Here is a 21,543-nt window from a genome sequence, read left to right on the forward strand (position 1 = left end):
ACTGCATCTTTTTTTTTCCATCTCTTTTGAATAATTTTCAAAGTATTTCAACAAGTATAGTTTTGTAACTTCACAAAAAAATAATTTAACAAATATCGTAGTAAATAATAAATATTATAGGAAATTGAGGATTTGAAATAGTGTTTAAGATAGTTAATTTGAGATTTTTAAATACCATTTACTATAGCAAAGGGGTTTAGGGGTTAGGGATTCGGGGTTTACGGTTTTTGTTAGGCTACGGTTTATTTATCAATGGGGTTCATGTTCTAGTTTCTATTTTCTATTTTAAATAATGTACAAGAGAGTTGTGGATTGCCATTGTCCACAAAATCAGAGTACCTTTCATTTATTTTCTCTCTTCAAGCTTTCTCTCAGAGCTAGTTTTTCCCGTAATAACTCCACGAATTTCTAATTTGCTTTTATGTTATCCTTTGTTCTTCTTGTCTTCTTCACATAAAAAAGACGATCAAATTTCTACAAATTATTCTACCATTTCTCCCACAAAAAGTTCGCCCTGTAATTACATTTCTTTGTGTTTTCATTATCCTTTACTATTCTGCCCCTTTTTTTTATTAACCTCTACAAGCCCCCTCGTCTTTTGCCTATTTTTTTTGTAAGAAGGATGTTGAGCCGTGGTTGCCTAAGGGTATCAATTACTAGGAGTGCAATGAAGATAATAGAAAATATTAAAGAGATCATGGACAAAACCACAACAATTATGAAATTAATCATAAACTTCCTTTTCAGGTTACATTCTCTTTCTCTCTTATTTGCTAACTATGTTGCAATATTTTCTTATTTATGTTGTTTTGAAGGTTGCACCATATTATTTTCCATCATTCCTTTATAAGTTAGGCTCTTGTCGAAAAAAATTTCCTTCGACATGGTAATTTTAAGTTATTTATGATCTCAATGTGAAATCACAAAAGAATTATTAATTTATGAATATGGTAGATCTTTAGATGTAGATTTTTTAAAAACAAATTTCATATTTTGGTAACTGGTTTTCTTTATTATTTTAATAAATAGGAATCGACTTGCATTTTTTTAGTTTTTTTTTTTTTTTTGTAAAAATAATGATTTGATTTGTTTGTTTTTAAGTATTGGGTTTGGCAAGATGTGGTTATCTCACATCCATTTTTTTTATAGAAAAGTTTGACTCAAAGACTATAAAAGAAACCTATTTCATTTATTTAGAAATTCTCACTTATAAACATTTTAAGTTTTAGTGTGATTACTCTAATTAAATTCCTTCTGTATTATCTAGTTGGAGAGTGGATAAAAAATGTGAGTGGTTAAAAACTTTGAGAATGTGTTCTTATAATGGGGTCTCTCATGAGAGAGTGTTCTTGTAATTGGGGTCGGGCTTTGAGACTCAAATTAACTACCAAATAGGCAAGACTATGGTTTGGTATTTTTATAAGTTAATTTTGGGTCGAGCATTGTGGACTTTCCATATACGTTTAAAATTTTAAGTGAGAATAAATTATTGCTAGGATTTGAGTAAATAGACGATGGGCCTTTCATTTTGGGCCATAGAGTACAATTTTCGAAATGGATCCAAACGAAGGAAAGTCACTCATTGTGTGTGTGAACCTGATAAAGCCATGTAGGTTGAAGTTGCATAGACCAATTCTTTCGATCGTGTTGTTGGTTATCATACTTGTATCTTTAAAGTAGTTTGAACGAAAATGGACGATCCGAGACACAAATAGCACTACACCAAAATGAACTTTTAATAGCCATTATTTTAAATGGGATGTGGAAAAGAACAACAAAGAAAAAGCGGGAAATAAATATTTAAGTTCCCTCTAAATATTTTCCCCCATTTTCGGCCTCTTTCAATCTAATTCATTTTGCTCTCTAGTGCGCTCTAGCACGACTACGAAAGCCACGTTGAAACCCAACACGACGACTGCGATACCCTGCCTCTCACGATTGTTTCACAACAACATGCTGATCTCTCACCGTCGTCCACATTGGTTTTGCTTAGGGTTCGTCGTCTACCAGCCCATCCTCTGCTACTGTTAGACACTTGAAGCTAATGATTCAAGGTTAGTCTTTCTTCTTCCTTTCTTCTACCTCGTTTTTATGGTAAGTGCATTGAATGGAATATCACAGTATATAAACTCTTTTCATCATTCCAAACTCTGAAATATTACTGTTGACCCAAATAATTTATCCACCATACTGTAGATCTTAAGTTCCACATCCTCTAACAACCTCTGCTTACTATCTCTTTGCATCAACAACAATGTAAATACCTTCCAACTTCTATGCTCTCCTCGGTTATTGTCTCTTAATTTATGGGTAAGCTATTTTTCTATAGAAAAGTAGTTGGTGTGAAACAACCAATGGTCTGCATCAACTTCTATTTCATGAGCTTCGTAAACAAGTTTGGCATCAATACAGTGTACTTTGGCTTTGACTTTATCTGTTTTCTTGTTGTACTGTATGTAGTTCATTTTTTGTCCTTTCGTGAATGCTGATTGTTCATATTTGTAGCATTAGATGGAAGAAGGAATTGTAGGGACATTAATAAAGAACCTTGTGACGTCATTTTTTTTAACTATCTAATTGAATAAATTGTAATGTTGGACAAGTAGAGTGCTTAGAATTAAATTTCTAATAATGATCCGCCAACTATTTAAGTCAAACAATAACTGGATTTTACAACTTCAACTTTTATACACTATTTCGAGATAGATACATTTTAATATTTTTTATATCTTTCGAGATAAGATATAAAATATTATTAAAATTAAGGTGATTCATTTTTTTATCTTTTATACATTTTTTTTTATTTCACAAATGTATTTTTTTTTGTTCTTGATGTATGATAATTTTATAAATTTTATTTGTTGACTTTTTTTTTTTAATTCTAATAACTGATAAGAAGTATATGTGTTATGGATTATTTAAACTTTTAATTATTTTCATTCATAAGTAATATTAAAAAGAATATGGATTATTATTATTGCCTTTTATACAAAACCCTCTCTCCCGTCAAATTTCTTCCCCATCCTTCTTCCAACGGTAACTCTCTCTACTTCCTCTCCCCTCTCCCCTTCTCTTTCGCTCTCTGTGAGTAACCCATCTTGCCGATCCACACCATCATCTTCTCCTAGCCCTAACGGCGCCAGAATCAAGAGCGGCAGACCCCTCGGAAACCCAATTCGTCTTCCAAAGTCCTTTTGTTCCACCGTCACCGTCAGATCCCGACTCCATGGTTCTTGATTCCAAACCCTCGCCGGCTAAGTTGAAGAGCCCGCTTCCACCTAGGTCTCCCTCTTCTAACCCACTTAAGCGGAAGGTATGAAGACCGTTCCTGAGAATTCCATCTCTGGATTGTCTGATTCGGGTATGAAGGTATTTTACGTGTTGTGGTATGATTATGGGGGTTTTGGATTATTTGTCTTAATTTCGGTGGTGTAGTGACAGTTTTAGTTTAAGATTCAAGTTTGGAAGTTTTGCCTAGTGTGAACTGTCTCTGTGATTTTCAGGTGGTAGTGCGCTTGCTGCCGCCATCCAAGGACGGAGATGAAGGGGATAATATAATACAAAAGGTTATGTGTCGATGAAGTTAGCGGACAGTGGGCAGATGCAGATGAATTCTTTAATGAGGTAAACCTGATCAGAGGATTACTTGAAAGCAAACCTATTCTTTATTTGAATTTCGATAATTAAAGATTTGTCATAAAAAAAAAAAGAGGGGGAACTTCACTTTTGGCCTAACCAAAACCAGACCACCTACTCTTAGCGTTCTAGACATAGCATCGATTTTGATGAGGGGAGTTGCCAATTGGATCGATATTATTTATGGGGCCATATTCCTTAGGGAAAAACTTTCTCGGAATTTTATGATTTTGATCTGGTTTGATGTAGAAATATGGAAAGGCAGCTGTGGATAAGAATGTTTTGTAATGATCTGCTTTTTTCTTCACTAACCCTTTTATTCTATAATTTCTTCACAGGCTTGGGCCAAGGATGATCTTCTACGGGAACAAGATAAGGAAATAGCAACTTAAAGGTTACATTTTTTGTTGATGCCCTTCAATTTTCCCTTCTTTTGCCATTGATTTTACTTTTTGCTTACGCTAACATCCTAGCACATTCTTTAGTATTTTAATTTTATTGCATTACATTATATTGAATCTTCATTTTCCTTGGCTGTGCTATAAATGGTGTTTCTTCTATATGGATTTGCATTATACAACACTACCGTATTAAGTCATAAAGTTATGAAAATTAGAAAGACACCCTTTGTAGGAGAGAACATGATCCTTCCTTTAAAGTAAATTGAGAGAATTTCCTCTACTTCCTCAATTTTAAGGCTTGAGGTTTGAAGAACAAGGATGAATAATCAACGAAAGAGGAATGAAGAGGTTTCTCCTTTAGCGAAAATAGCGATTTTTCGTTTTTCATACTTCCAAAAACACACAATTATGAACTTATTGTGCATTAAATTGATCGAGAGGCCTTCCAATTGTTTGTTAATCTATAGTTTCTGTCTCTATTTTAATTAACTGCTACAAGTAGAAGCTTAACTACATGGTTAGAGTTTTATCAAAAAAGGAAAGAAAAAAAAGAAGAAAGATCATGTGATAAATTTATAGAAATGCCATTAAATTAATTTCTAACCTTTGATTTATGTTTCTGTGGTAAATTACTGCTACTAGAAATCTAATTGTGTTCGGTTAGTTAGACTTCATGGGTTTGAATTTATTTATTTTTTTGTTAAAGAGGTTCCATTATACAGAATACCCCTAAACTTTTTTACTTTATATAGAAATACCATTGAAAACACACTCAAGACATAAACTACCAAAAGAGTTAAAAATACAGTTACTATAATTATCCTAATTTTAGTAATAAATGAAATTGAGAGAATTTCCTTTGATTTTCACGAACAAGGATAATTAATCAATGAAAAAGAAATGAAGAGGTTTATCCATGCAACCTTCAAACCAAAGTCAAGGATGTCGATCCTTCCAGGGGAGTCCAAAGTTCCCCCTTATTCTTCTCCCTTTACTTTGATTTTCAAAAGCTTGCAATTTTTTAAGTGGGGGTGGCAATAGCTTACATGTTTAGTCTAAACTTGGGGGTTCAAATGTTTTGCCCAAATTTCAAAATTTCTAAAAAAAATTTCCTTACAATAAGGAGCATTATACCTTATTAGCTTACTTAGATCTTGCATAAAAAGCATGACCGGCAACCCTTGACCACTGAGCTTGGGTTTGTGATGTAAAATTCTGAATGTTGATGATTATACGTGCTGAAATTTGAGAATAAGTTGCCGTCTTTTTTGGTTTACGTCCCTTTTTAGCGGTATCTTATTGAGATGTTAGCGATATCTTGTTGAGATGTGAATGCTTGATTGAGAAAATGGTATGTGTGTTGTGAATGCTTGATTGCATGTATATAATAAATAAGTGCATGGATACTTTTCTAGCTTTGTCTTCCTTTGTTGCTTTGCCGTGACTTACCTATGATGCGCTTAGTCCAAACCTAGCCTAGATAGAGTTAAAAAAGGATAGGAGGTACTCTTTTAGAAATTGAGATGGTTTTAATAAATAACATGAGTTAGGAGCCGTTTGTCTAGCCACAATGAACTAAATCCCTTTAGAAAAGGGTGGACATTAACAAAACTTGTTGCCACTTCGAAGGGAGTAGTCAAACTTAGAAACTAAGTGTAGAACCATAGAAAGGTTAGCCCACCGGTTCTAGCAAGACCTAGTTACCACATTGCATATCAAAGAAAGAATAGAGAGACTTGCAAACGTAAACAGTGAAACAATTAAGAGCTAAAAAAAACAAACAACATATGCAATATACATAAAAAAAATCCCATAAAAAATGAGGGGAAACTTCACTTATGGCCTAACCAAAACCAAACCACCTACTCTTAGCGTTCTAGACATAGCATCGAGTTTGACGAGGGCTTTGAAAAGAGGAGGAATCCTCCCCGTTCCATAGTAGGGGGAAAACGAGTTTTGTTGTCACTCCGAAGGGAGCAGTCAAACTTAGAAACCAAGTCTAGAACCATGGAAAGGTTACCCCACCGGTTCTTGTGTGCGTACCAAAGAAACAAAAGAGATAGTTGCAAATGTAAAATGTAACATAGCGAGACAATTAAGAGCTAAAAAAAACAAATAACATATGCAATATACATCAGAAAAATCCCATAACAAATGAGGGGAAACTTCACTTATGGCCTAACCAAAACCAGACCACCTACTCTTAGCGTTCTAGACATAACATCGAGTTTGATGAGGGCTTTGAAAAGAGGAGGAATCCTCCCCGTTCCACACTAGGGGGAAAACGAGGCTTGTTGTCACTCCGAAGGGAGCAGTCAAACTTAGCATTGAGTTTGACGAGGGCTTTGAAAAGAGGAGGAATCCTCCCCGTTCCATAGTAGGGGGAAAACGAGGCTTGTTGTCACTCCGAAGGGAGCAGTCAAACTTAGAAACTAAGTCTAGAACCATAGAAAGGTTACCCCACCGGTTCTTGTGTGCGTACCAAAGAAACAAAAGAGATAGTTTCAAATGTAAAACGTAAAACAACGAGACAATTAAGAGCTAAAAAAAACAAACAACATATGCATTATACATCAGAAAAATCCCATTCAGATTGTTTTATCTTCTCATGTTGGGCTACTTCCAAGCAATGTTTTAAGTGAAGGGTGGATAATAGCTCACTTGTTTAGTCTAACCTTGGGGGATTTCAAATTTTGTCCAAATTTCAAAATTTTTCAAAAGTTTTTCATTACAATAATGAGCATCATAGCTTCTTAGATCTTGCATAAAAGGCATGACTGTCAACCCTTGAGCACTAAGCTCGGGTTTGTGACGTGAGATTCTGAATTTTGATGAGTATATGTACTGAAATTTGAGAATAAGCTTATGTCCTTTTTGTGTTTGCTAAGTTTCAACTAATACTCTCAGTATTTATCTTTGTGCTTATGTGATAGATTTGTTATGCACTGTAGTGATGTGGGGTGTTTCCTTATTTTCTGCATCTTAACTACTTTATTTTCTGCATCTTAAATACCTTATTTTTTTGCATCTTAATTGGTACTGAAATTTTGTTTGTTTCAGTGGAAGAGGCACTATCAGCATTGACATGTACATGTGATTTTAAGCAAGAACCAGGAGAGTGAGAGTTTTAGTGTGCCGTATTTAGAATTTGCCGATATCTTTTTCCCGTTTCAGCAAGTATTCCTGATAGTGGGGGTAACTCTCAAGTCTGCAGTCTTTTCTTCATGAAATTTGTAGATTATCTAAGAATACTAATATCATTTAATGGTGACATTTTTTAGCAACTTTTCTTAACCACACTTTTTCATTAAGTTTACTCTTGTTTAATTGACAGATTCTTCGAGTAATGCTAGATATTGGTTCTAACAACGAGAAGTTACTTAATGATCCTCTTTGTAAGTGAAAGGGAAACCTTCATGTCTTTTATCTCCATATTTTCCTTGTAATGTATTTTGCTTATATTGCTCTGTTTCTGTTGTCAATGACGATATATCTGGGCTTTTTGTTGTTGTGGTGGTGGTGGTGAAATATTTTATTTAAGCCTCTAGTTAATATTTATGCTTACTTAACAGAAAATTTGTTGCTTGAGCTTGCTTCATTTCGTCCTTTTACTTGTTTAAGTCCTCCAAAAAGTATTCATTACTTTAATAAATTCCCTCACCAGCATCATCACCTCTTCTTAGTCAACAAACTGTTTTTTCCCAAATGCAAAAAAGGAAAAAAAAAAAATAAAGACAATCAAGAACAACCATCAACAACATGAAAAAAAAAGAGAAGAAAAAGATAGCTACAGAAAAACATTACTACCCATTTTCATTATCATAATCCTCTACTATGCTTTTCCACCTTCTAACCCATTTTTCCATTGCAGGATTTATTGGAGTTGAGGAGTCCCACAATCTTTATGTTCTGTTTGTTTCTCCATCACTTTTTCAAGGCTGTTCAATTGGAGTTCCATCTTCAGGTAATATTAATGTGTTTGTTTCTAAGATAATTTTGTTAAACACTTGTTTTTGTTGTCTCCATCCACCAACTGTTTGATGAAATGCCGCATTGAACAATTTTATGGGTTCTTGGGAAGCATGTGATCTATGTGTTGTGGAATTTGTATAATTAGTTAGAGTGATTTAGAAAAACTTTTGTATTTGTAGTTGGATAGACAATTCATTCCATATTTAGAGCATGATTAAGAGTTATTTTGAAAATGTTAAAATTACTTCAAAAGATATTTGGATAATTTAAATGACTTTCGTCTATTGTATGATGATCATGTTTGATAGATCGAAAACTTTTCTTCTTCTTCTTCTTCGTTTCTTCCTGCTGCCTATTCGACCTTCAACTTTGAGTGTAGTTGCTTGGCTGTCGAATGGCCACCACTCAAAGTCACTCCCTCGCCTTCTTATCACTCTTAATTTCCTTAACAACAAAGTCAAACTGCTACAGAACAATCGAATTTTTGTTTGATTAATTTTCTATCCACAGGAGGCTTTTGTATGTTGATCACCCTTGTTTTCTTTGAAAAGTTTAGGGATTTAGGGATCATAAGCCTTGTCCTCTTTGTTGAAAAAAAAAAAGTGGTTGTTTGAAAGAGGAATTACTATTACTATTACGTCAAATTACATATTGAATGAAAAAGAAAATTACAATTTCTTTTAGCGCTATGTAATGGTAGTCAGGTATAGTAGTCATGCCTTTGCTCTAGCTTATATATTCATGTCTATGTTACTTTCACACTTCTATTTATTAATTTCATGAAGTCAGTGGGTTTGCAAAATGAAAGAATCGTCATCCTTTTTAAACCACTAGTCCTAATGTTTCAAATGAATTTTCCAATTTCTTTTTGGGCTGATGTTTCCATAGCCCGTTTCTTAACAAATTGCATGCCCTCTTCAATTTTTAAGGGTGAGATACCTTTTTGTATCTTATGCCCCAAACAACATTTGTTTCTCATTCCACCCAAAATAATTGGTTATACTTGATTTGTCCAAGACGTTCGGCCTCAACATACAAAGTTGGATCCAAAGACCTTAAAATATATCTTTTTGGTTATTCTCGTGTTCTTTGAACATTCCTCCTTTTATTCCTCACCTTCTTTCTCTTCGAATATGAGTCGAGGGAGTATCAAGAGTCAAAGGATGATTTCTTTATCTACAATGTTATCTCTCCTTCTAATCCTCTTTGTGGTTCATCTTCACGTGTGTTTACTTCTATTTGTCAACCCATCACTGAAGTCTATGATCGACGACAACCTTCTTCAATTCCATGCCCTACCCCTAAGGCTTCTTCGTCATTGGATCCAGAAATGAGTGATGATCTTCCTATTGCTCTTCGTAAAGGTAAACTTAAGTGTGCTCATCTTATTTCCTCTTCTGTTTCATATAACCATTAGTTGTCTTCTGCATGTTCTTTCATTGCATCATTAGAGTTTGTATCATTAAGCCTATTCTCATCTTGGTTGGTGTGTTGCAATGGTGGAGGAGATGATTACTTTAGATGATAATTGTACTTGGGATTTAGTTTCTCTCCCTGCACGAAAAAAGTATATCAGTTGCAAATGGGTGGTTACAATTAAAGTTAATCCTGATGGTTTTGTCGCTCAATTAAAAGTACACCTTGTAGTGAAAGGCTACGCACAAACATGGCGTTAACTATGCTGATACTTTTTCTCGAGTAGTAAAAATGACATTTGTGAGGTTGTTTATTTCACTAACTTCAATCAGTCACTGGCCTTTACATCAGCTTGATATTTTTGAAAAGGAGGTGTAATTATGAGTCAATAAAAAGGACCTGATCATGTTGAGGAAGGAGACCCAACCTTGTCTGGTTTCTCATGAGTAGATGGATGAAGGATTGTTTTCCAGAGAAGTTTCGAGCAACACACCTCAGAAACCAATCAGATGGGGTTCAGAATTTGGATAGCTTTGTTGTTTCGGTTTCATCACTCGCATATTTGTTGAAAAACTTCCAGTTTGGTTCTTTTACAAGAACATCTATTGAATCAATGAACCACTCTAATTGGATCTTGGATAAAGTGAGGATTTTTTGGAAGTCTACATCTTCAATATTGAACCTCCCCTTTTCGAACTAGATACAGTAGAAAGTGTCTACCATTTTTCAACTTTTGACTTCCATTTCTGAAAAAGATGGAGTTGTAACTCCCCGGGTTTGGCGTTGCCGTCGACGTCACCGTGAGAAGGTGTGGCCGGAATGAAGAGAGAAGAGGGTGGGTGAGAGGAGAGGAGAGGTTCAATATTTGTTTCCAACTTTTTTACATCAGCTTGATATTAAAAGTGCATTTTGTTAGGATCCCACCTAATAAGGATTACCTCAAGAAGAAAAGATGAACTCAAGAATACTTAAAAAACATCCAAACATGAAATATATATTAGAAGATCTTAGTAACAAGTAACAAGTAACCCTAGCCTTTTGAGAGGGTTAGACTCTCCTAAGGTTCCCTTACAAGGAAAACTTTCTCAAAATTCTTCACACCTCTCTCCAACCCCTCTCCCACTATTTATAACAAAAAGAACTAACCAACTTACCATCTATTTACTATATGACCTTACTAACAACCATTTTCATTTTCTCCTAATAATCCACTATTTTTCTATCTAGGGTCCTTACACATTTCTTCATGGTGATCCTCAAGAAGGGGTGTATATGGAGCAACCACTAGGGTTTGTTGCTCAGGGGAAGAATGGAAAGGCGTGTCGCCTTTGTAAATCTTTGGATGGACTAAAACATAGTCCACAGGCTTGGTTTGGAAAATTTATTAAGGTGATCGAAAGTTTTGGAATGCAAAAGAGCACGTTAGATCATTCAATCTTTTTTAAAAGATCCGAGAGTGGGGTGATCCTAATCGTAGTATATGTTGATGCAATTGTGGTTGTTGGTGATGATGCTTTAGATGTCCAGTCCCTGAAGACTTTTCTCTATTGCCAATTCCAAATAAAAGATTTGAGCATGTTGAAATACCTCCTAGGAATTTGAGGTAAAAACAGGCAAGAAAGCAATACTATTATCACAGAGAAAATATGGACTTGTTGACTGAAACATGGAAGGTAGGTGCCAAGCCATGTAGTACCCCAACGATGCCTAACTTATAGCTCACAAAAGATGGAGAATTGTTGAAAGATCTTCAAAGATATAGGAGGTTAGAGGGAAAACTTAATTACCTTCCAGCGAATCGACTCGACATAGCCTATTTAGTGAGTATTATGAGCCAGTGTATGTCATGCCCTAAAGTTGATCATTCAGCTGCTTTGGAATGATTCAGTGTTATCTGAAGGCTGCTCTCGGGCATGATTTTATTATATAAGGATTATAGTCATACTAATATTGAATGTTTCTCAGATGTTAATTGGTAAAATCTAAAGAAGACAAAAGATCAACTTCAGGATATTTTGTTTTTGTTGGTGGCAATTTGATGTCTTGGAAAAGTAAGAAACAAAATGTGGTGTCACATTCAAGTGCATAATAAAAAATATAGAGCAATTGCACAGTTTTTTGTGTGAATTGGATATATCAAATTGATTTGGATATATCAACTTTTTTACTATTGTTGAGTTGGGATTTGAAATCACCACACCAGCAAAATTGTGGTGTGATAATCAAGCAGCACTTGATATCGCATTTAATCCGGTGTTCCATGAAGTTAATGACAATTCTATCACTGGTTCTTTTTGTTCTATATCAAGTTCAATAGCTTTTACCTCAAGTTCCTCTGTACGATCATCCTCTTCCACTACTTCCAATTCCTCCCCATTTGCTTGAACAACTAACACTCTGAGTTCCTTCTGATCCTTCACCTTACATCTATGGCCTGCACAAAATTTTTCCTCACAACAAAAGCAGAGCCCTTTCTCACGTCTGGCTTGAAACTCAGCATCACAAAAAGTCGTCTTGATGGTCCATGTGTTATTTGAATGGTTGGTGATGGCCTTTGGCTTATCCAATGCACCGAGCACCTTCATGAGGTTGATGAACCAGGTGCTCGTTTCTAAACCAGTTCATAGTGGTTTACTTTGATGACATCCTCTTGTACAACAATAGTACTGAAGACCACATTCAGCACTTAAGAAAATTGTTCCAAGTCCTGGCCGAAACTGAACTGTACATTAATCCAAAGAAACGTACATTCCTCACCAAGGAAATTGTCTTTCTCGGCTTCGTAATCAAAGAAGGAAAAGTAGGTATGGAACCAAAGAAGACAGAAGCCATAAAGTCTTGGCCAATACCAACCTCCATCAAGGAGGTACAAGCCTTCCTTGGCTTGGCATCCTTTTACAGAAGATTCATCAGAAACTTCAGCTCAATAGTGGCCCCCTTAACCGACTGCCTAAAGAAAGGGAACTATAAGTGGAACGAAGAGCAACAGCAGAGCTTTGAAGAGATAAAAAGAAGACTAACTTCCAGCCCTATTCTACAGTTGTCGAACTTCGCATCACCCTTTGAAGTAGCTGTTGATGCTTGCGGAACCGGAATTGGAGCCGAGTTATCACAGCAAGGCCACCCTATTGAATACTTCAGTAAGAAGTTGAGCACAACAAGACAGTCCTGGAGCACTTACGAACAAGAGCTTTATGCCCTTGTCCGAGCACTCAAACAGTAGGAACATTACCTCCTATGCAGGGAATTTGTACTCCTAACGAACCGCTTCTCTTTGAAAGATCTCTAGTCACAAAAGAATATTACTCGGATGCACGCACGATGGATCTCCTTCCTACAAAGGTTCGACTTTGTCATTAGGCACCAAAATGGTAAGGAGAACAAGGTGGCAGATGCACTATCCAGGAAGAGCTCCTTACTCACTATTCTATCCATGGAGATCGAGGCATTCAAACACTTACCTAACCTATATGGGGAAGACGTTGACTTCGCCATGACATGGACCAAATGCAGCCACTACACCAAGGCGGAAGACTTCCATATAATGGAAGGATATCTATTCAAAGGAGATCAGTTGTGTATCCCACACACATCACTTCTAGAAGCACTACTAAAAGAGGCTCATTCAGGAGGATTGGCTGGACACTTCGGGCAGGATAAAACTTTTGAAATAATCTTTAAGAGATACTACTGGCCTTAATTAAGAAGATACTGTAACAACTTTATTAAAAGGTGCCCTATCTGCCAAAGAGCTAAAGGTTCAAGTATAAACGCAGGCCTGTACTCACCATTACCTACCCCAATTTCCATTTGAGAAGATCTATCAATTGATTTCGGGCTCTGATTACCAAAAACTCAAAGGCAGTATGACTGAGTCATGGTTGTAGTCGACAGATTCAGTAAAATGGCACACTTTGTGGCTTGTAAGAAGTCAAATGATGCCACCTACATAGCTAATTTATTCTGTCGAGAGATAGTTCGGCTGCACGGAGTACCAAAGACCATTGTTTCTAATCGGGATGTCAAGTTCCTAAGCCATTTCTGGAAGACATTATGGAGCAAATTTGACACAACCTTGAATGAAATATAGCACAACATCACACCCTCAAACAGATGGCCAAACAGAAGTTACAAATAGAACTGTCGACAACTTAATATGCTGTCTTAGTGGATCCAAACCAAAACAGTGGGACTTAGCTCTTGCACAGTCAGAATTCGCCTTCAACAATATGAAGAATAGATCAACCGGCAAATGTCCATTTGAGGTCGTATACACAAAACAGCCAAGACTAACAACCTTTGACCTAGCATCACTCCCCACAACTATTGACACTAGCTCAGAAGCAGAAAAGATGGTAGAAAAGATTCAGAATTTACACGAAGAAGTCCATAACCACCTAAAAGAATCAACTCAGTCCTACAAAAAGGCAGCAGACAAAAAGAGAAGACAAGCTACCTTTACTGAGGGAGACTTAGTAATGATTCACCTCAGAAAAATTCGATTTCCAACTGGAACACAAACTGAAAGACAGACAATTAGGACCATTTCGTGTCCTAGAAAAGATTTGAGATAACGCTTACAGAATTGAACTACCACCAGACTTGCACATTCATCCTATTTTTAACGTGGCAGACCTGAAACAGTACTATGCCCCAGATGATTTCTGCCTTGTCAACTAAGTCACTCGGGTCGAGTTCCATGCTAGGGGGTGGAATGATGTAATATAGAATGCCATGGCTAAACAGCTGTAGTTAGTTAGTAAAACAGTTTAAATAATTAAACTGTTTAGCTGTTAAGACTGCAATTAAAACTGTTTCATAAAAACAGTTATTTCAACTACTTGTAACTACTTACAATCCTCAATATATACTCCATCTCTTAGCCACTATTGGTGGAGAATTCATTGTGAAAAACTAAGTCCAACTTGAATTACATCAGTTTATTAAGTCTGTTGATTTGTGGATGAACTAAAACATATACATCTTTTCTAAAAAGGATAAAAAAAACTTGCATAAGTTTTCATTTTCACAACTCTATGATTTGTGATCAATGCAGCAAGGAGCAGCTGGCAAACAAATTTCTTTATGCCATAAATGCGGATGCTGGTTTTGATCTAAGCTAATGGTAAGTCGTACCCTGCTCAATATTCCTTCTATTCTCCACTTCATCCTTCGCCTTGGCCATAATTTCCAATCATACATGGAATTTACTTTGGTTGATTATTTTTTTCTTTCTTTTGGATAAGGATATCCTGGTCTTGCCCTTATCATGGAAGATTCTTGTATATCTTTCATCCCATACTTTGGTTGAATTTTGGAACATTAATGTATCGCCTGACATTCATAAATACACTGTCATAATTTTAAATCTGCTGTCTTCCTACATTATGCATGTTTTTCTGTTATTGAAGATGCTGCCCGGTTGTGCTAAAAGTTCTCAGTCACATTCTAAATTTTTCTTTAGTTCTCAAGCAGTCATGTTAAAAGATCTCAATCACATTAAGTGATTTTTGACAGGATGTTGTTGTTTTACCCTTCTTCTTGTTGATATACCTTTCGTAACATCCTTTCATCCCTAATCTCATCCTCGACCACAACCACTGCTTTGACCACGATCGTCTCTCCGAAGATTTGTGAGGTATGTTCTTGGATTGGTTTGACATTCTACTTTTCTCCCATTCTCAATAAATACTAATCACCGCTTCATCTCTAATCTCATCCTCGGCCATGCCCTGATTTTGTCTAATTTTGTTTTCTGTTATTTTGTGAAATTCTTATTTTTCTTGTGATCTTTACATGTAGAGATAGGAAGAAATATCATGCTCCAAATACTAGTCCTTATGTTTCAATTGGCGTTAGATTTATTTATGTGTCCCAAGAAAATCGATCACATTGCACGATACCTTGAGCTCCTTCGGTAAAATCTGAATCAAAAGTGCCTCCACTACTCATTGTAAACATTGATCAGTCGATTAAGGATCCTCTAGAATCTGATCTTAATACCGCTTTCAGACAAGGGAGGATTTAATTACTGAGAAACAAGTCTCTTTATTTCCCTCACAAGCTCGACAATGTGAAGTTCCAGATCGCTTGAAGTCAATTGTTGAGGCAATGTGGAACTACTTTGGTTTGAGTATAGAATAACTTGATCTTGGTTTTTTCAGCCAATTATCTTTTAGGTTTGTTTTAGTGGATCACATGAGGTTCGACGAATGCTTTTATTATTTTGGCCCTCTAAAGTTCTTATGAAATATTCTGGTTCTAGTCACTCACTCAAGATCGAAGGATGACTTGGGAGGGATATTTTTTTCAACAAAGCTGCATTGTTGTTAGCTCTCCCTTGGTGTTTCCTTCCATCTAGTTTGAAGTTTTTAGTCTGCAATTTTCAGCTGATTTTGGGCTTCTTGTTGAAAGGTTTTAAGTTCGCTTTGTTCTCAGTTTTCTATTGTTTTCTCAGGATTTTGATTGTTTTGTTCAATTTGTCTGTACTTTTGTTTTGGTCATTCTTTTCGCTCTTAGTATAATTCTCCTATAGTTTGAGCATTAGTCTCTTTTTTACTTACATCTTTAATAAAAAGGGTTGTCTCTGTTTCAAAAAAAAAAAAATATGAACAATTATTTTTCAGAAAAAGGCGCCTGATTAATATGTTTGTCAAATTTCGAGAAGAGGGATATAAGGACTAATTTTTTATAGCAAAAGTTAATCATAGATTAACAGTTGGGGAGTAATTTTAAGAAAATAAAATAACCTCTCTGAATTCTATACCTCTACATTGTGAAAATTGAGGCTAAATGACGGGGTTCTGACCAAGTATACATTTATATTAAGTTTCTTCTCTCAAAGCTTATAAAATACATGCCAATTGACATAAAAATGAAGAAAACTTAATGATAAAAAGACTTGGTGGGTTGGGTCCAAAAGTTTTCTTACCCCAACCCATGAACCCTAGATAGTTTTATGTCGCAAGTTGGTAAAGATGGAGTTACTGTACAAAATAATTCCTTTGAGGTAGTTTGGGTTTGATTATCACTCACATTGAGGAATGCAACCGTACATGGCTGATCCAAATTGCCACATCAGCTAAAAGTACTACCTTTAGGAACTAGTTCGAAGTTTCATTCTTTCATAATAAGAATCATAACTTTTCATGAATATGTGAAAAGTTACATTGTAATTCCAACCTTCGAAGGACCAAGTATTTAAACAACAACAACTCTCCCAGCATATTTTCGAAGAGATTTTTGGAATTGGTTTCAGAACAAGCTTATCTTTTATTTTTGATTGAATACAACAAATATATTTATGTTTATATGCTGAGGAAGCAAGGCTATTCAAGGTAGCTTCTCATCTAAGATATATTGATGTCTATCCAATGAGAGGAGTTTGGCATCCTAAGAATCCCGAGAAGACTTTAGTCTTTGCTCATTGGGATTTCTAAATGGAAAAGCTCAGAGTATTTCTTCAATTTATTTTTTGTTACCTGTATATAAGTTAGAAAGGACCATTCCTAGAGTAATAAATTAGAGCTTCTTTAGTAGGAAAGAAAAAGATTAATAAACTCTATAGGTTGTTGATGAAATATTAAATGATATTAAAATGAGTGATTTCTATTGCCTTCTCTGAATCTGTAGAACCACTTTTCATTTCACATGGGAGGACTATTTGTTATATTCTTTATATTAGAATATTGAATTAATTAGAAAGTTGACTTTGATTTTCTTTTCCATTCAGACAGTTCCATTAGGTTATGGGCACTAAGTGGTGAAACATTGATGGAGATGGTTGGTGACACTTCCATTGTGTATTCAGTGGATTCACATGCTTCCGAAGTCATTGTTAGTGGGAGTGAAGATTGTTCGGCAAAGATATGGAAAGGTTAATACTTCAATCTATAGGAGTTCGTCAGTTTTTGTTATTCCTTTCTTCTTCTTCTAGCGTGGAGTTATAGACCACTATATCGTCCAGATAGACCACCACAAACTTGTTAAGGTATTCATGGAAGACCTGGTTCATTAGCGTACAGAACGTTGCAGGCGCATTGGTAAGACCAAATGGCATGACAAGGAACTCGAACGCCCCATACCTCGTAACGCATGTGGTTTTGGGCTCATCCTCTTTGGCAATTCTTACTTGATAATAGCCCGATCGCAGATCTAGCTTCGAGAAATACTTTGCTCCATGAAGGCGATCAAACAGGTCATTGATTATTGGTAGCGGATATCTGTTGCGGACCGTGATCTTGTTTAGGGCGTGGTAGTCGATGCACAACCGCATACTTCCATCGTTCTTCTTCTGGAAAAGGACTGGAGCTCCATATGGAGCTTTTGCAGGCCTCACAAATCCTGCGTTCAGCAGTTCGTCCAGTTGTTTCCGAAGTTCGGCCAACTCCGGCGGCGCCATACGATAAGCATTCTTCGCAGGCGGCTTTGCCCCTGGCAGCAATTCGATCTCATGGTCGATCATTCTCCACGGAGGCAATGATTTCGGCAGGCTGTCTGGCATCACATCCTTGTACTTCTCTAAGACACTCAGGATGTCTTTGGGGACTGTTTCCCTTGAGCTTTCCAACGACTCCAGTGGGATAGCCATAAAGGTTAAATCGTCACGAGCAAGGCCTTTCTTCAACTGCATAGCCGAGATCATCTATATCCCATATGGCTGACGAATCTCCGTTTGAACAACAGCTACGTGGGCAGTCGCTGATCAATTTCTGAGAGCCTTGCTAACGCACCTTTCCAGTCCTTTATTAAGCCAAAATGCAATTCCATCTCGCCTCTTCTCCAACTCTTTCTATTTCAGTATTGGTCCAGTCCGATCTGACCGGATAGCTTGAGGTCTAACCCCTCCTCTTCGAGTAGTACTTTTTTCTTTCGTCCTCTAATGGAAGAAGGCAGAGACTGATTACGAGTAGGGAAAGTCGTCTAATAAATCGCGCTCCATATCCAAACCTTCTTTATGGATGAGGCCCCGTGGGGTCCAACTCAATCAAATCCTATTCAATTATCAGAACACGATACCAAGGCAAACCCATGGAAATACCCCTTTATCAAGGAAAAATAGACACTATCTAACTTTATTGCACTGAAAAAAAAACTATGCTACGGACCTCCCCCTTTGAGGGGATTATCTTGGCGAAAGGATTCAGATTTTTTCTATTCTTTGAGTAATAATGGAACAATTCGATTCTATTCGTAGGAACAAAAAGAAGCAGATCTATTCTATACTCGATAAGTACCAATACGCAATGGTAGATGGGAATTGATCCTATTTTATATGAATGAATGTATACATACTTGTTCATCATTCAAAAACCTATTCGGGAAGAAGTTTCTTTTATTAATTGAATTCTGTTTTCCTTTTTTATGAACTTATTATTATGAAATCTATGTATAAAATATGTGAAAAGAGAAAATCTGATAAAGGCCCATCTTATTTATTAAGACAATAAACCCGTTGTTACGCTTCCACATTAACGTTAGCTATACTACTTACGTTGTTCCAGTAATCACTAGACATTTGGCTAGTGGCATTGGTATGACTTGATGCTCAAGTAGAAACTCCATACCTAGTACCACGTCGAAGTCATCCATCTTTGCAACCACCAAATCTATGGGACCGCTCCACTCTCCCATCCTCATGGTCGTTCGTTTTACCAACCCGACGATAGGTAGGGCAACTGAGTTCACGGCCTTCATTTTTTCTGCGTCTTTCTTCCAACGGAGATTCAGTCGTCTGGCTTCCGCTTCTGCAATGAAGTTATGAGTAGCACCAGAATCCACCATAGTGCTCTTGGGTGGCTTCTGGTTGACCCAACAGTCTACGTACATGAGACCATTCTTTGCCTGTCCACTGGTCTCCCCCATCTTCTTCTGGAGCGATGACAGAAACTTTAAGGCCTCCATCCGAGGATTCTCACCCTCTTCTATCAGTCCAACGTCTCCTTCAGTCTGACTCAATCTATCATCTGAGTCCGAGGCTAGGGTAGCTTGAAAAGCGTTGAAGGCGGTACGGTTGGGGCACTCTCTGGCAAGATGGGGCCCTTTACATATGAAACAACTGATGGAACGACCGGAGTTGTTCTGATTGTTTGGTCCTCGCCAGTTGTTTCCTGTATTCGCTTGGAAGGGCTTGCGATCTCCACCTTGTCGCTTGTCTCCCTCTGCAGTCTTCGGGGAATTTGGGCGGTTGTTTCTGTTTCCTCCAGAGGAGGAAGCTTGATGTCGTCTTGCATCTTGAGATTCGCTAGATAAGTCAAACAACCGTTCAGCCACTGCGTATGCTGACGTGAGGTCTTGAATTCGTTTCTCATACAACTTGGTCCTAGCCCACGGCTTCAAGCCCTCGACAAAACATAAAACTGTCTTTCTCGGTCATGTCGCGTATGTCCAACATCACCCCCGCAAACTGTTTCACGTAGTCCTGAATGTTTCCCGTGTGCTTCAATTCACGCAGCTTCCGTCGGGCTAGAATTTCGACATTCTCAGGGAAAAATTGCGAACGAAGTTCTCCTTTTAGGGCATCCCACGTGTCGATTGTGCAACGCCCTTCTTGAATGTCCATGTATCGGGACCTCCACCATAACTTCGCATCTTCTGACAGATGCATGGTTGCCAACGTCACCTTGGCCTCTTCAGTAATTGTGTTCGTGGCTTTGTAATACTGCTCGACATCAAAGATGAAGTTTTCCAATGCCTTGGCATCTCTCGCCCCACAGAAGGGCTTGGGCTCAGGAACCTTGATTCTGCCCACAGGAATGGCTCCTCCAGCTGGAGCCTGGTTTGCTAGTTCTCGTATAGTAAGGTTCACCCTCGTGTTTACCTATGCGAGCTCATTCCTCACGACATCGAGGGTTGCTCGAAAATCCTCTGTCATGCCGTTGATCATCTCCAACATGTTCTTTTGCGAGTTATCAAGCTCCATAACTCGTTCTTCCATCTGGGCAATAGAGCCCGATGAACTGGCCCCAAGCTCGTAGGCGACATTTCCCGTTTCATTACTCGGGACTCTAGAGTGTCGACTCTAGTCAGTAACTCTTGGATGGGTAGTCCGTCAAGGCGATCGGACACGGCTTCAATGCCATCAGCTTTCTTGGCAATATCCTCAAGCCGCTGTTCCAAGAACCGGATGGAATCAGGAACTTCCACCAGGTAGAGCATCTGCTCTTCGATTCCCACAAGTCGCTCATCATGGGTCTTGCTAGACTGTTTCGCCACCGACATCTTTCTGTCACGCACTGTCAACTAGCCAACCTGGCTCTGATACCACTTGTCACAATCGTAATTCTTCAAACACGATGTGAACGATTGTGCGGCACTTGTTCTAGCTCGACGAACAAGTCAGCCGATCAAAATCCACAAATCGCGGACAACTTTAACACATGCTTCAACCTCCCCTCACGTTCTTGGAAAATATTTTTAGAAAACGTGAAAGATGATTAAATTGATTGAAAACATTGTTAAAACAAGCATTGAAGACTGTCAATTGCAATAAGAAAGCATAGATTGCAAAGAGTACGACAAGGCTTGGGCGGGGATTCAACAGGTATGCCTCCCCTATAGTACATTTTTAACATTTTCATCTCTGGTAGGCTTGCATATGAAAATGCCGAAACGTCACACCCAAGCATATCGACTTGAAATTTAAAGCAACTACCTAAACTACATACAAGACATAAAGACAAGATAAATTGGGGCTAATCGGAGCATACGGCCATAGGTAAACACACCTTGGACAAGTATGTCCGTTACACTAGGCCTCCAATCACCCAAGTTTACCAAAGGAGGGGTAAAAATAAAAATTCCACCTAGACAACATGGTTGTTAGGATGACCAGTGGTCCTAACAACACGTGGCAGCAGCAGAAAGGGAATATATATATAGGCGTTTTTTGCTAGGGCTGATTATCTTGGTTATTATGTATTTTGAATGAACGTTGTTCATTGGGGAGAGAGCAGCCCTCTTACTTGGTTGAAGCTTATGATTCCATATTGAATATATATACACACATATATCAGCTTCTCTCCATTGTACTGTGTGTTTGTGAGTGTGCTGGAAATATTCTTTGTATTTGTGTGGGTGTGGGTTGAATCTTTTGCAGGTGAAACAAGAACCTACCAGG

The 21,543-nt window shown here is 37.4% G+C and overlaps 1 protein-coding gene across 1 annotated transcript in view; it reads left to right on the forward strand.

Annotated features, from left to right (window-relative positions):
- The first annotated feature begins 6,702 nt into the window (after positions 1-6,702).
- LOC116406210 (NAD-dependent malic enzyme 2, mitochondrial-like) overlaps positions 6,703-21,543 on the forward strand; it is an 84,022-nt gene continuing 69,181 nt past the window's right edge. Inside the window, exon 1 of the mRNA XM_031889910.1 lies at positions 6,703-7,232. The gene's annotated coding sequence lies outside the window, so the exon portion shown is untranslated. The remainder of the gene's footprint in view (positions 7,233-21,543) is intronic.

This window comes from Cucumis sativus, unplaced genomic scaffold (genome assembly GCF_000004075.3).
Source record: "Cucumis sativus cultivar 9930 unplaced genomic scaffold, Cucumber_9930_V3 scaffold73, whole genome shotgun sequence".
In the NCBI taxonomy this organism is placed as follows: Eukaryota; Viridiplantae; Streptophyta; class Magnoliopsida; order Cucurbitales; family Cucurbitaceae; genus Cucumis; species Cucumis sativus.